Here is a 15,732-nt window from a genome sequence, read left to right on the forward strand (position 1 = left end):
GGGCAAAAAGAGCAAACAAGAATGAAGTTATAATTTCAGAATGTCCCCCAATAAAAGTTTCCCTTAATGTTTCTTGAAATGTCAGTGGATCTAAGCCTGAATTTTATTAGTTTCCTTGTTTCTACAGCAACTTCATTTTCTGATTCAAAAGAACTACCCCAGTGCTCTCTGCAGGTCTTTGATGGAACAGGCTTTTTTCTCTGGGTCCTCCCTCCATTTGTGAACTCTCTTAATTCTCATCTATATGCCTTCTGTGGATTTTTAACTTAGTAGGAGAACATGAGATACCTAGAAGAAGGATCAATGTTTTCTTGTGATCACATAGGACCAAATGAGAGTATGTTGTGCACTGTGGGCATCCAGAATGATTTGCTTTCTTGCCTTCCCCATTATATTGTGAACTCTTTGAGGGCAGAGACTGTCTTTTGATGATTTTGTATCCTCAGTGCTTCATATAGTTTCTGGCACATAGTAGGTAGTTAATACAAATTTATTGACAGACTGCCTCTTTCCTAACATAAAAAACACCTTCTAAAGATTTCTTAAATCAGAAGGGTGGTCTTTCTAAGTGCTGAGCCTGTTTTTAAGGGCAGAAGGACTCAGACTAGAAATTAGGTGACATTTGTGTCTAGTATGCCTTCCCTTTCCCAAATGCCACATGCTAGCCTTTCTCCTGTCCCAAGTGCAACTCAAATGATCATTATTATTTTATCTTTCTATCTTCCTCTACTAAAATGAAATTATAGATTTACATAGCAATAAAAGACCTTAGGAATCCATGGCAACACATACTTAAAACTGGAAAGACTCTTTGTTCCCATCTGCTGCATGTGTGGAAATTCTGTGATGCTAACTTTCTTGAGAAAAAGGTTGTTTATCTCAACAGTTAGGGTGACTGCTCACATATGATAGAAGACACATGTATTGCCTATGTGAGTCTAATCCTATATCTTAAGTTCCAATTCTGTTTTGTATTTCTTGCCCTGAGCATAGGTGACTAAATAGTGATTCTGAGATGCATGTTTCAAGACTTTAAGGCAACTTCATGAGTTGAATAATTTGAGTTATATCTGACTAGAAGTAAGAATAGTTTTCTTCAAAAAGAGGATTACTATCAGCCCTAGACTGCTCGAAAGTATGCCTTCTAACTGGGCAGAAGCTATGTAAAAATGACATTTATTAAGCACCTACTATATGCAGGACCTTGTGTTTGGTGTTGGAGATATAAGGATTCTATCAACATATCAATTGTATGAATTTTATCAATGATCTTATATTCAAGTCTGCTAAGGTAATAGAACATATATACAAATACGAATAAAACAAGTTTAAATGATCAATATTTTTTTAATTGAATTGAATTTCAGAGGAGGTAGGCTAAAATCCTTACTGTTTCATGTTTTCGTATTTATAAATCAGATCTAAAACTGTATGTTAAATGTTTTGCAAATCATAAAATGCTATATAAATCCTAGGTATTAATAAAGTATCAACATTTGTGCTTTAAATTTTTGTCAGTCCATTTAGGTCTTTTGAATTGTATATATATATATAGTGTGTGTGTGTGTGTGTGTGTGTGTGTATGTGTGTGTATGTGTGTATGAATGTGTGTATAATACATAACTGTCACAAACCTAAAAATATCTAGAACTGATCTTTGATATCATCTAATCTGATCATTTCATTTTACGGATATGAAAAGTGAAACTACAGAGCTCAAGTAGAAAAAATCTCAGTTTAACAAAACCAGAATTTGACCCCAGGTCCTTTGGAAGACTTCCACTGTTGGAGAATATGCTTCCCTTTAAATCAGTTCATTCTATTTATGGACAATTACTTTTGTTAGGAAATTCTTTCATACATCAAAGTTAAATCTATGTACCTTCCACCCAGTGTTCTTAATTCTATTTTCTGGATCTAAGCAGAACTCTCTTAGAGGAGACTCTAATAAGTGGGAACTACTCTGTCACTACATAAATCTCTTTAAAGAAAGCTTTCAAATCCCTCTGTTCCTTTTTGCCCTCCAAATATTCTCTTCTCAAAGTTAGGAGGCATAGAGGATAATCAGGACAAGTCACTCAGCATGCTTTTGACTCAGTTTCCTCAATTAAAACATGGAGATAATACCTACTTTACATGGTTGTTGTGAAGATCAAATGAGATAAACATATATAAAGTGCTTTGCAAATCTTAAAGCACTATATCAGTGATACTTATTGCTATTATTGTTTTGTTTGTATTATTATATATTCTTTAATGGAATCATTTCTAACCCCTTCACCTTCTTTGTCACCCTTCTTGACAACCACTGACGTTTAGAGTTTCCGTGTTCTTGTTTTACTTTTCTTTGTGCTTTCTGGGAATAACAATTAGCTAATAGGACAAATTAAAATGTATACTAATAGGATAGGAAGTGAGAAAATGGTGCTCTGCCTCCTTCCTTTTCTGGATTCTATCAATGTATCATATTCTGTCTCCCTGGTACTGAGAGGCAGACTAGGAAAGACACTTAATGCACTCCTTAACCTCATTCTTTGAGATTAGAGAAGTAGTTTATATTTCTCTGTAAAATTGTTCGTCCACTTCTTGGAATTCCTGTACTTTGCACCTCTTTTATTCATTCATTCATTTATTTTCTTTCTTTCTCTTTTCCTGGGTAGTCTAAGGGCAGCTAGATGGTACAGTAGATGGAGCACTGGCCCTGGAATCAGGAGGACCAGGGTTCAAAATTATCTTCAGGAAATTCCTAGTTGTGGTCAAATCACTTAACCCTGTTTGTCTCAGTTCCTCATTTGAAAAAATGAGCTGGAGAAGGAAATGGTAAACCATCACAGTATCTTTGGCAAGGAACCCCCCTGACTCACCATGAGGTCACAAAGAATCAGACATGATTGAATTAACTTGACAATGATAAAGTAATCTATGTAGAGGAGAATAGAACATATCCTATATCCTCCACCAAACTGAGACCTTGTTGAGGGCTGGGAACACATTTTATGTGTCCTTAGATTTTCTTAGTGTCCTTCCTCTAAATCTCCTTTGTTGCAGAGATTCCTGCTGAGGTTGGACTAGCTGACCCCTGAGGTCCCTACCACCTCTGAACTCAATTCAATTCAATAAACATTGATCATTTTACCTTGTCCTATAGTTATATGTATGTGCTTTCCATTCCCCTAATAGACTTCAAAGTAGGAACTGCACTTGTCTTTCCTCCTTGTATTTCTAACATCTAACACAAGGCCCTGCACATAGTAGGTGCTTAATAAATGTTTGAATTAAATCCAGGTCTTTACTCAGTATCTAGTAATGGTTTTGCTTAATATATTTTGAATGAATGAGCAAATGGATAATTATTCATACTTTTTTCAGCAATAAACTCTCCCAGACTGGAGGGGAATATATCTGGGGAATCTAGTGGTGAACATGTCCTGTTTGCTCTTTTGCTCTTGAAGGAACAGATAGAGATGAGAAATGGCAACGATCTGTTGATCTAGAAACCTTTTCTTATTGGGATGTGACCACCCTATTTTGGAGTCTCATTAACCTTATCTCAACTTTTATTTGTGCCATGTAGACCAGTCTTCTTTCACTTGAAAAATTCAAACCATGAGGCTTCCTTAACTGGGTGGAATTTCTATTTCTCATAGGTTGAAAATACAAAACAGAGACACAAACTCAGAAAGTAGACAGGTGATAACTTCTGGTGAAAAAACTGCTAGGCTAGTAGGGGAGCAAATTCATTTTTGGATCTGAGTTATCCAGATGGCTATTAGGCTCATGTTTACCAGATAATCATCAGCCCTTTGCTCTATGCTGGGAAGATCTGGGCTCAGAAATCCAATCCTCTGGCTTTCCTTCTTGCCTAAAGGTGCCAGAAAGACATGGATTCTTGGTGTTCTAATAGAAGCCTGGTGGGCTGGGAGCTAGACAAAAAAAATCTTTTTAATATCTCTAGTTGCTTTGCTCCACCTTAAGGAAGAACAATCCCTTAGGTGATGATAATGTTTGAATGGGGTATTTGATTTTAATTAACAAGTCACTATTGAATTCAAAAGTGTTTGGATAAAATGGTCCAGAAATTCTAGTCAATCTCAGAGGCCATCCAAATCCTCTTCTTCTCTTGTGAAAATCTGAATTATCTTGGGCTCAAATGTGGTGCAGAAATATGTAAGGATGGAATGATTTTATGCAGCAAAACAGTATAGGATAGTAGTGTGAGGTATACAGAGCAGATGGTAATTCTGGTCTACAGATGAAAACTCAATTACTATATTCGAATCCCAATTTTGATACCGTTCCAGGATTTATCAGATGTTTCCATTTAGTGTTTGGCAGAGATGCTGCCCCTTAAAAAACAAACAAACAAAAGACAGAGAAAGAAAGACAGACAGAGAGGCAGAGACTGAAAGATAAAGAGACAGAGAGACAGGCAAAAAAAAAAAAAAACCGAGGAAAGTAGTTGCTTAGAAACATATCAAGAAAAAGAAAAGAATTTCTGGGTTCTTTCATCAGCTCCTGGTTCTTCAGCATCTTCATCCCATTTATTCTTGGAATCACAGCAGGGGGGGAGAGAGAACTCAACTGATTCCTCTTTGATTATAGTTCAGAAGTACAGCACCTCCAGAATGTCCTGTTCTGATATCTTTTCCAGCCTTCCATTGGCTTCTATTATACAAAAACTCATCTCCAAAGATGAATGAACAGAACATTCCAGTGAAACCCAGATGCCTGAGGTCAGCCATTGGGGGAAAGTCTGGGAATGGTCCAGATAGACGATTATTTTGGATATTCCCTAAGGGGAGTGATAACTTCTAGAGAGTGTGTACACTAGCAAGAGGAACTATTGAGTATGCTGAATAAGGGAAATGAATAAAAGTCATTTACTAATGATAACCATTTATTAAAGTTTTATTGAGAGAAAGCACATAACATGGAGGACAGAACCTGATACAATCAGTATCTTCTTTCAACATAGAGAGATACAGCAGCCAAATTGGTATAGAGGACAAGCTCATTTATAAAACATTAAAGAAAATCTGTGTAGGGAAAATCACATCAATATAATAAAAGAAATAGTAAAAAGCAGCCAAGGGGAAACTATACTTCAAAGCTTAACATGTGATCTATGATCCCAAGAGTATATATATATATATATATATATATATATATATATATATATATACACATATATATGTATGTATGTATGTATAAGAGGAATACAAATAAACATGAAACAAAACAGATCCGCTAGTATTAAAAAAAACAACAAAAAAACCTAACAATCCTTCTAACGCACAATCTATTCTCATCATTTGTGACAGTATATGGCCTGCATTTGGATTTCATCAACTCCCAATATGATACATAAGGAAACGGCAAGTAAGATGATGTGGAGAAAAAAATAACTATACTTGATCAAACACATAGAGAAGAAATTTGTGCTGGAGGATGGCATAGATTTTGAACCAGTCAATGATCAGTTTTCAAGACAAAAACATCTCATGAATAGTATTATGACTGAAAAAAATGATAAAAGAAAAAGTGAGTAAGAATAAGTCTTCAGTAACTGACTTACTTTGGCTACTTTCTCATGTATCAATTTTCTTATTTCTATAAAATTGTGATAAGTAGGCTCCATACATATGGAACAGAGATTACAAATCTCTCCCTGGAAAGTGAAGCAAATCCAGTTCCATTTTCCTTATTTTTCCTTAATGTTTTCGGAAGCAAATTTAGATGGTGGAATAGACCAGGCCAATTGTCCCAAAGGAAAGGAAGGACGGAAAAACAATAGGAGAGAAAACAGGACACTTTTTCTGAGCTTGGAGAGCTAGGATCAATTAACCAATTAATTATTTAATAAATTGCTAATGCAAAGAGTGAAAATATTCCTCTGGCTTTGAAGGAGGAAAAAAATGTAAATAGGACTTTGTATCCAAACAGAGTTTGTTAGAGCCACTTATTTGTGAAGTTGGGGGATACGGGAGGGGAGAGATTTTCATTATCACATGGAACAATTTGTCTATGAGGTCTGCAGTTTTGGGGAACATTGTGCAAAAAAAATGTTAAGACCCACACTCAAGAACTATAAACTCTTGTTGTAAAGTTGAAAACAAATATGGAGGGATCTTTTCCCCCTATTCTTTAAAAAAATTTTAAATAATAGTTTTTTATTTTCAAAATACATGCAAAGATAGTTTTCAATATTCAACCTTGCAAAACCTGGTGTTCCAAATTTTTCTCCTTCCCTTCTTCCCTTCCCTAGACAGCTCCCTCTCAATTCCTAAAGGAGATGAGCATTATCCATATGTATGCAGTGCCTGAGATTAATAAAGCACATTACAAATACCACCTCATTTGAACCTCACAATAACTCTGGGTATTGGGTACTATCATTATCCACATTTTGTTGTTGTTCATCTTTTATTCTTGAAGAGAACCAATGACATCTGTATAGTGGTGTCTTAACTTGCAAGAGAATAGAATTTAAATGATGCAGAGCTGTGCAAAATCATCAGCTTTGGTCTCTCCTTCAGAGTCATTGAAGTGTAAGACATAGGTCAAAACAACTGATGATACCTCCTCTCTCTCACCCTATTTTACAGATAAATGAAGGACAGCAGATAGATCTTAAATACAATACTATAGCTATTAAGTTCTGAGGCCAAAACTCTCATCTTCCCTACTCCAGGTTTAGCTCCAGAGCCTAGTTTGTGCATTCTGAGCAGATTAAGCAGAATTACTCAATGAATATGACTGATGACCATGGAGTATCTACTGGAACCTAAGGAAAGTTCTAGGAAGTAGATTCAGAAGATAGTAAATGGGACTGTCAATGAAATGGTCATGTGTTGGGATTTTTAGAGCTATAGAATTATTGTTTTCATCCTTCATTCTCAAAGAGGATGATGACATCAGGAGGGTGATGTCTTGCTAATGAATTGGATTTAAATGAGGCAGAGGTGTGCATTCCTCAGTCTTCTTCTTTTCTCCAGGATTATAGGAGACCAGTATAAACACATGGCCCAGGATGGCTAAGGATATGACCTGGGGCTACAGTGAGAAGCTCTGGATTTTATAAACTAAAGTCTTATGATTCTGTTTATCTATCTGAGACAATTCTATTTAGTAATTAAAAGCTAGATAAGATGTGAGGCAAAAAGATGGTCTAGTTTGCCTTCACAAAATAACTAATCTAGGAGAAGACCCTCAGATTTTCTGGCTAGAACACAAACAGTTGCTATTTGTGCTCACTCTGAGCCATCAAACCCCAAACAATGAGCAAATTAGCTACAGAAAATAGAGCTGGGGATATAACAGGGAATAAACCAGTTAGGAACCCAAACCAGGCTCTGTTAAACATTATCTCTTTGCTCTGCTCCCAATTGCTTAAATGGGCAGCTGACTGGTTTCTCTTAATAGACTTGAGTTCTCATATTTCTCCAAAAATAAATTTCAGAACTTTTATGATGATGGTGTTCATGGGAGAAGGACTTGATGTATGGTCATTGTTTAAGAATGTCTGCAAAATGGAGGAATCTGACTAATAAAATTTTGTGATTTTTGTTTAGTCATTCCTTAGTTATGTTTGACTTTCTGTTACCTCATTTAGGATTTCTTTAACAAAGATACTGGAATAGTTTGCCATTTCTTTGCTAGCTCATTTGACAGATGAGTAAACTGAGGCAAGCAGGGTAAAGGGACTTGCCCAGGTTTACATAGCTAGTAAGTGTCTGAGGCCTTATTTGAACTCAGAAAGATGAGTCTTCCTGATTCCAGGTTCGACACTCATCTCTCTATTCATCACCTAGCTGTCCCAGACAATTTATAGATCAACTCTACAGCCTCCTGAAATAAGTGTAAACTCCTTTCCTCAGCATTCAAGACCCTCCACTCTTTTGCCAGGCTTTTCTAAACTAATCTTTTATCTTTTATCAGTCTCTTCAACTCTAAGCTCTAGTTGGACCAGTTTTCTCTCAGCTCTTTGAAAATATCTGGCACCATCCTACTTCTCCTTACAAAAATCTCCAGATGGTGTCAGAGAATTTAGGCCAAACTGACCTTTCTTGACTTGGTGTTTCTGCTTCTCCTCAATCACATATCCATGAGTTAGATCATCCAGTGGGTTAATAATAGTGGTATGGTTCTCTTCAAAATTGTGATGTCACTGAATTCCTAAAAAAGTCCTTAAGACTATGTGGTCCTTTGGATACAAGCTGTTTATGAGCACGTCTGTCCTCCCTGGGTCCACTGCTTATTTCTTGCAGAATCCTCCAGGAGCCACATACTTTATGGAGGCTAAGCAGACCTGGCCCCTGTGAGTTGACAGCTTCAACCTATGTTCTCCAGTCTGTCCAACACTTTGAACAGTCTTTCCTCAACTTCTTCTAATTTTTCCCCCTCAAAGGCATCAATGTCACTCAATATAACAGTGCTTCTAGATTGATGGTGTCTCCAGGTATTTTCCAGGAGCCATTGGTCTTGTTCTACTCCCTGGCTACTGCAGGTTCAGCATTCTTTCAACTACACCATAAAGTTTTTGGAGTCTGAGCAAATATAACAAATTACTTTAAATGATAGTGAATGTCTTTCTTTGCTACTTATTGAGAACATTTCCAGAGACAGGAATGAAAGGATAAGAACCCTGGCCTAGGAGAGATGGAGAGAATATTCTTGTCTCCATTGGTATTGCCTGATGAATCTTGAAGTGCTAGAAAGAAGGAATCACACAGCTAGGAAGTATTCGATGTCTGAGGCTAGATTTGAACTCAGGTTCTCTTGACTCCAGGGCCAGTTTTTATCCACTGTACCATCTTGACTTTTTCTTAACAGCAAAAAATCTGCAAAAGAGTAATGTATACCTCTTAGATCTACTTCAATGAGATAATATTTGTAAAGACTTAATATAATGCCTGGTACATAATAGGTGCTACATAAATGCTTATTTCCCTTTTTCCTTCCTAAGAAAATGAGTTTTCTTTCTCCCTGTCACTGAATGTTCTGCTTCAGTACAGGTTGGACCAGATGACCTCTCAGGTCCCTTCTAACTCTGACATTCAATTTAAATTAGTTCATTTTAGAAACATTTATTATGTACCTACTATGTACAAAGAGGATTTGAGAATTTGAAAGTCTAATTTATTTGTCTCTGTCTTTCATGACTTCTTGGCACTCTGCCTTGGATTTAGTAGACTGTGTATATGTTGACTGTGTGAAGAAAGGAGGGAGAAGGGAGTATCTACTCAAATCCCTTCCCCCACTCCTTTTTGACTAGAACTATGTACAGAGAGAAGTGTGGAGTGAGTTGAGCAATTCCCCCTTGGGCATTTTGCTTAGTGCTGGGCCTCTTGGTCTGGGATCCCGCCCAGATCACACACAATGGGGTCAGGGATGGGGACGTGGATGAACATTGTCCAGGGAATGGGCTAGTACATGCATTTCTGCAAGCTCCCCATTTGCTTGGAGCAAGGGCCTCAAATGGAATCCAAAGTAAGGAAAGCTGCCCCAGTCAGTCACTCAACCTTCTTTTAAAGGATTACAGATGTTTTCATATTTCTGATCCTTGTCCAGGAGAGACTGGAGGGGAGGAAGGAAAAGATAGGAGCTTCAGAGAATATATAGCTTTTTTTTTCTTTCAATGATTTCCATATGCTTCCTCTTCCCTGAAGATAAAACCATTATACTGGTGAGAAATAAGAAGGCTCACTTTCTGTTCTAATAATTCTGTCAAAGGGATGTGACTAACCCAGAGTTCTGGGTCAAGGTGTTTTATTCCCAGTTCTTTCCCTAATTTCCTGGATGACCAGGAAAACCACTCAGCCTCTCTAGTCTTTTGTTTTTTTAGCAGTAAAAATAGAGATCACTATCCCTGCCCAGTTTACTTTACAAGGTTGTTCAGAAGCTCAAAAAAGATGTTGCATTTAAGAATATTTTATAAACTGTTAAGAGTTATATAACTTTTTCTTCCACACTCATCTGTACCAGAGTGAACATGACTGATAAGACTCAGTGTGTTACCTCTACCTGGAGCTTTTTTGTATATTAGCATGCAACAATATCTTCAACCAAAGAAGTTAAAGCACAATGGCAAAGATCTGGGCGCCAATCTTTCTTGAGAGAAATGCTTTCTTTCATTGTAGTATCTTAAATCTCTCTGGCTGCTCAATAAACTAATGAATTAAAATGTATTTATTAAATACCTGTTAAATGTAAGGCACTATGCTAAAGACTGGGAATATTTAAAAAAAAAAAAAGAGTAGAGGCAAAACCAGTTCCTGGTCTCAAGGAACACTCATTCCAATGAGGAAGACAACATGTACATAAGCATCAGTAGGTTTTTGAAAGATACGTACAGAGTACATGAAAGGTAATCTCTGAGGAGAAGAATTTAGTAGCTGGGGGATAGAGAAGGGCCATCTATAGGAAGTACCACTTGAAGAGTTTTGGAAGTAGATAGTAATTCTAAAAGGCAATGGTGCAAAGGGAGAACCTTTTAGACATAAAAGATAGCAAATACACAGTTTCTGTAAAAGAGCTATACATGTAGAAAACAATGAAGAAGTATGGCTGAACTAGAAGAGTGAATGGAAGGAAATAATGAAGAATACTCTGCATCAGGATATCTACCTGGGATTAATCCAGCTATTCCATTTAAAGTTCTTGGGTGCCTGCTATCTACTCAACTGTGTATTCTGTACTGTATGATACACTTTGTGTCTTCATTTTTCCTTGGAGACCATGTTGCAGTTGTCCAGATGGGAGATGAGGAACTGATCTACTGCTGGTATGTCCTTGAAAAGATACTTTTCTGTTCTATGTTCAGTTGCTATAAAATGAAAAGATGGCATGAGATAATCTTTGAGGTCCCTTTCATCTGTGAAATTTGATGATGCAAGATCCTTTTTGCCTCTGACAGTCTATCTTCTGTGGCTGGGAGATGGGGTAGAGAATGGTAAAAGAAAGGTTTGAGACCAGCCCTAATGGGGTGAAGGAAGAACAGTGCAGATGCTAGAGTCAGGGAAATTGGAAAGAGATAATGATCTTTTATTTCTCTTTACAATATTCCTTTTTTTAAAAAAATTTTTTTATTATAGCTTTTTATTTACAAGATGGGTATTTACAAGATGGGTAATTTTTCAGCATTGACCCTTGCAAAACTTTCTACCCAATTTTTGCCCTTCTTCCCCTCACACCCTCCCTTAGATGGCAGGTTGACCAATACATGTTAAATATGTTAAAATATATGTAAAACACAATATATGTATGTGTGTGTATATATATATATCCATACAGTTATTTTGCTGCACAAGAAAAATCAGACTTAGAAATAAGGTAAAAATAACCTGAGAAGGAAATCAAAAATGCAAGTGGACAAAAACAAAAGGAGTAGAAATGCTATGTTGTGGTTCACACTCAAGAAAGAGACAACATTCTTAAGAAGAAAAATGGATTTGGTTTGAGACTCATTGAGTTAGATGTCATGGAGATTAGAGACATGTGTCTGGATTTGGGTATTAAATCAAAGCTGGAAACTGAGGTCCAGGAGGAAGAAAAGTATAGTTGAAAGTGACTTGAATTTGAAGTCTGAAAGCTTACAGTCTGGCTCCTACTGTGTGTCCTTGAGAAAGACATTTTGCTTTAGGTTTCTCTATTACCATAAGTTCATTTCTAGACTTTCTTTTAAACCTCAGAGAGTGGTCCCATTTTATGGTCAGATAAGTCAAACAAAATCCCTAGATTCTTTGAATTTCTAAAATTTATGGTGTACTTTTGTGCATTACTTCATAGAAATGTCATCAACTAGTCAGACAATTATGTTTCATTAGTGGATACTTATGTATATTGCTTATATATATGGAGGCACAAAACCATCAGAGTTCTAGTCTCAACTTTCACAAGATTTTTTAAATCGAGCCACACAAGAGGCTTAAAAATATATTCTTAGTGATACTTTTGATGGCAAGTCCACAGAACCCCAGAATCTCAGAAACTAATTGATAATTGAAATGGAGAAGTATGAGGTTAGTAAAAGTGAACTGCAGTTTGTTCCCAAGCCCATTTGCCCCTATGAATATAGATGAATTGATAAAGAAGTGTGTGAAAGGAGTAATAACAGCTGGACCATCTTCAGGCAGTATTAATGTTTGTGACATATTAAAAGAACCTGAGAAGGCTTCCATCCTGTTGAGTGGATCTTTTATGAATAATTTTCAGAAAGATATGCTCATAAGTTGAATAGAAATATGAAAAAAAGGAATAAAGAAAAGAAGGAAGGGAAGGATAGAAGAGAGGAATGGAGAAAGATGTAAAGAAGAAAAAAGGAAAGAAAAGAAAAGAGGAGAAGGAGAGAAGAGGGAAGGAAGAAATAAAGGAAGGAAAGAGGGAAGAGAAGAAAGTAAAGGAGGGAAGGAAACAAAGAAAGAAAAGAAGAAAGGAAGAAAGGAGGAAAGAAGGGGGAGAGAAGAAGGAAAAATAGAAGGAAGTAAAGAAGAAAAGGAAGGAAAGAAATGAAGAAGGAACATAAGAAGGGAAGAAAATTTAACAAAAGGAAAGAAAGGAGGAAAGAAGGCAAGAGGAAAGAAATGAAAGAAACAAATATTTATTTAATGTTTACTATGTGAGATAGAGCCAATGTGGCAGAATAAAGGCAGGAACTCACCCAACCTTTCTCCCAAATGGCTCCAAATTCCTTTAAATAATGACTCTAAAAAATTGTAGAGAATCAATACATCTAAAAAGACAGAGTAGAACATTTTCCAGCTTAAAGCAACTTAGAAGGTCAGCAGAAAAGATCTGTAACACTGGAATGGGAGTTCAGTGTGTAGGTAGGTATAGACCATACCCTTGACTCAGATCTGGCCTCAGCCAGACCTCTGAATCAATGGTAGTGCTGATGGCTTCCAGACCTCTCAGCTCAGAGGATCTGGAAGGTCAGCAGGAAAGGTCTGTGGAACCAGACCCAGAGCAGGCTGCATTATCATAGTTTCATCCCAGCCCTGGCCCCAGTCTTGGGCCAGACCCCAGCATCAGTGAGGCAGGACCTCTGAATCGTAATGCTAGAAGCTTCTGGACTTCTTGCTGGGGGAACACCAGGGAGGATTCAGAAGGGCAGTGGAGAGGGTCTGTAGCAACTGGGTGGGAGTCCAAAGTTCACTCATAGTGCACTGGTGCAGCCTAGGCCCCAAACCCAGGCCTGAGCATCAGCAAAGCAGAACTCTGTTGATTTAGCACACTAGATCTTACGTGGGGCAAGGACACTTCTAACAGCTCTAGGGCAGAAAAGAAGTCTTGTGGTTAGGTCTCTAAAAGGATCTCTGAAACAGCTGCACAAAACCCCTAAAGCCTGGGACAATGCGTCCTCCATCCTGGAAATAAGCCCTACTTTAACAGAGTTAAAAGCTGAGTAATAGCTAGGAAAATGAGCAGACAACAAAAAAATATTCTGACCATTAAAAGTTATGGTGGCAAGGAAGATCAAAAACACACTCATAAGATGAAAACAAAGTCAAAGCTCCTACATCCAAAACTTCTAAGAAAAATAAAAATTGGGCTCAGGCCATGGAAGAGCTCAAAAAAATCAAGTTAGAGAAAGAGGGGAAATCAGGAAAAATAATTGAGAGTGGTGTAAAAGGAAATCCAAAAAGTTACTGAGGAGAAGAATGTCTTAAAAAGCAAAATTGGCCATTTGGGAAAGGAGGTACAAAAGCTCATTGAGGAAAATAATTCCTTAAAAAATATAATTGAGCAAAAGAAGGTAATGACTTTAAGAAAAATCACAATACAATAAAGCAAAACCAAAAAAGTGAAAAAAAAAAAGGAAAAAAAGTGAAATATCTCATTGGAAAAACAACTGATCTGAAAAATAAATCCAGGAGAGATAATTTAAAAATCATTGATCTACCTGAAAGTCATGATTAAAAATTAGGTCTGGACATCTTCTTTCAAGAAGGAAAAACTATCCTGATATTCTAGAACCAGAGGATGAAATAGAAATGGAAAGAATCCACCAATCACCTCTTGAAAAAGATCCCAAAAACAAAATACCCAGAAATATTATAGTCAAATTTTGGAACTTCTAGGTCAAGGACAAAATATTACAAGCATTCAGAAAGAACAATTCAAGTTCAGTGGAGCCACAGTCAGGATAACACAAGATTTAACAGCTTCTACATTAAAGGACTGGAGGATTTGGAATATGATGTTCTGGAGAGCAATGGAGCTAGGATTACAACCAAGAATTACAACCCAGAAAAACTGAGAATAATCCTTCAGAGCAAAATATGGTCATTCAATAAAATAGAGCATTTCCAAACATTTGCTATGAAAAGGCCAGAGATAAATGGAAAATTTAATTTTCAAATATAAGACCTGGAGAAGCATAAGGAGATAATCAGAAAAGTGAAATCATAAGGGACTTAAGTTCTTTATCTGTTTACATTCCTACATAGGAGGATGATATTTGCAACTCATTAGAACTTTCTCCTTATTATGGCAGATTTATTTAGACAGAGGGCACAGGTGTGAGTTGAATATTAAGGGATAATATCCTTTTTAAAAATGATGAAATTAAGGGGTAAGAAAAGAATGTACTGGGAGAAAGAAAAAGAGAGAAGTGGAATGGCTACAAAATTGTTTCATTCCATCTTTTTGTAGGTTCTGTCCCTCCAGAATCTGTTTAGAGGGTTGATTTAACATAGTTTCCAAAGGAAACTGAGAGAACTCAGAAAACTCCCTGGCTTCTCTCTGCTATCTTGGCTCTGACCATTTGGAGTATACTTGGCAAAGTTACTGGATTTGCTATTTCCTTCTTCCAGATATTTTACAAATGAGGAAGTAAGGCAAACAGGGTTAAATGACCTTCCCAGAGTCACACTGCTAATTACTGCTGAGGTTATATTTGTACTCATGAAGATGAATTTTTCTGACTCCAGGCTTGGCATTCTATTCACTTGCCACCTAGTTGCCACATTTTTATTTTGGAAACCTCTAAATCTCTCTGTTGAGTTCTGATTTTTTATCCACATTCAAATCTTTTTATCAATTATATTTAGTACATAGTATTATAAACTTATCTGAAACAAGTAATTCTTCAGTTCTTCTAATTTAAGTGATATTATTAATGTCCTTTTTCTTATATAGACTCAAAATTTTCTGATTCACTGTTTTCATTTTCCATATCCAGTCATCAAACACTATGAATTTTTACATCTCCTTATCTTTTGTATCTGTCCCCCCTTAATTTCCATGGTCACCGTTCTATCCTAGAATCTCATGCTATTTTATTATAAAAATTTCCTTTCTATACTCTCCCCATTTATTTCAATCCTGCATCTTGCTATTAAATATTTTTTGTCAAACATTGTTTCCATGATCAGAGAGTTACCTTTAAATTGGGATCACAGGATTGAGAAGGTAGATTAAGCTATTTTAAAATAAATATTAGGCTCAAGCATTATAAGAAGCAAGCTATTCGATAAAGCATACATTTACATAGATATTGTTAAATTAAAAAATTTGAGCATAATAAAATAAGTGAAAATTTGTACTAACCGGTAACTGATAAAGAAGTACATCTACTTGACCTAGGAAGTTTATCTCTTGTCTAGAAGAACAGGGAAACGAATAAGAAATATGACCACATCCTTTAGCAACTTCAAAGTCAAATTAACTAATTTTTTGATAGAAACCCCTAAAATTTCCTATATCATGAAACAATGATGACACAATAATAAT

General features: G+C 36.4%; 1 long non-coding RNA gene across 1 annotated transcript in view; it reads left to right on the forward strand.

The window, feature by feature from the left end:
- Nucleotides 1-15,732, forward strand: part of LOC127547078 (uncharacterized) — a 58,138-nt gene that overhangs the window by 36,969 nt on the left and 5,437 nt on the right. Inside the window, exon 2 of the long non-coding RNA XR_007950064.1 lies at nucleotides 5,322-5,541. This is a non-coding gene — a long non-coding RNA (uncharacterized LOC127547078). The remainder of the gene's footprint in view (nucleotides 1-5,321; nucleotides 5,542-15,732) is intronic.

This window comes from Antechinus flavipes, chromosome 2 (assembly GCF_016432865.1).
Source record: "Antechinus flavipes isolate AdamAnt ecotype Samford, QLD, Australia chromosome 2, AdamAnt_v2, whole genome shotgun sequence".
Taxonomy (NCBI): domain Eukaryota; kingdom Metazoa; phylum Chordata; class Mammalia; order Dasyuromorphia; family Dasyuridae; genus Antechinus; species Antechinus flavipes.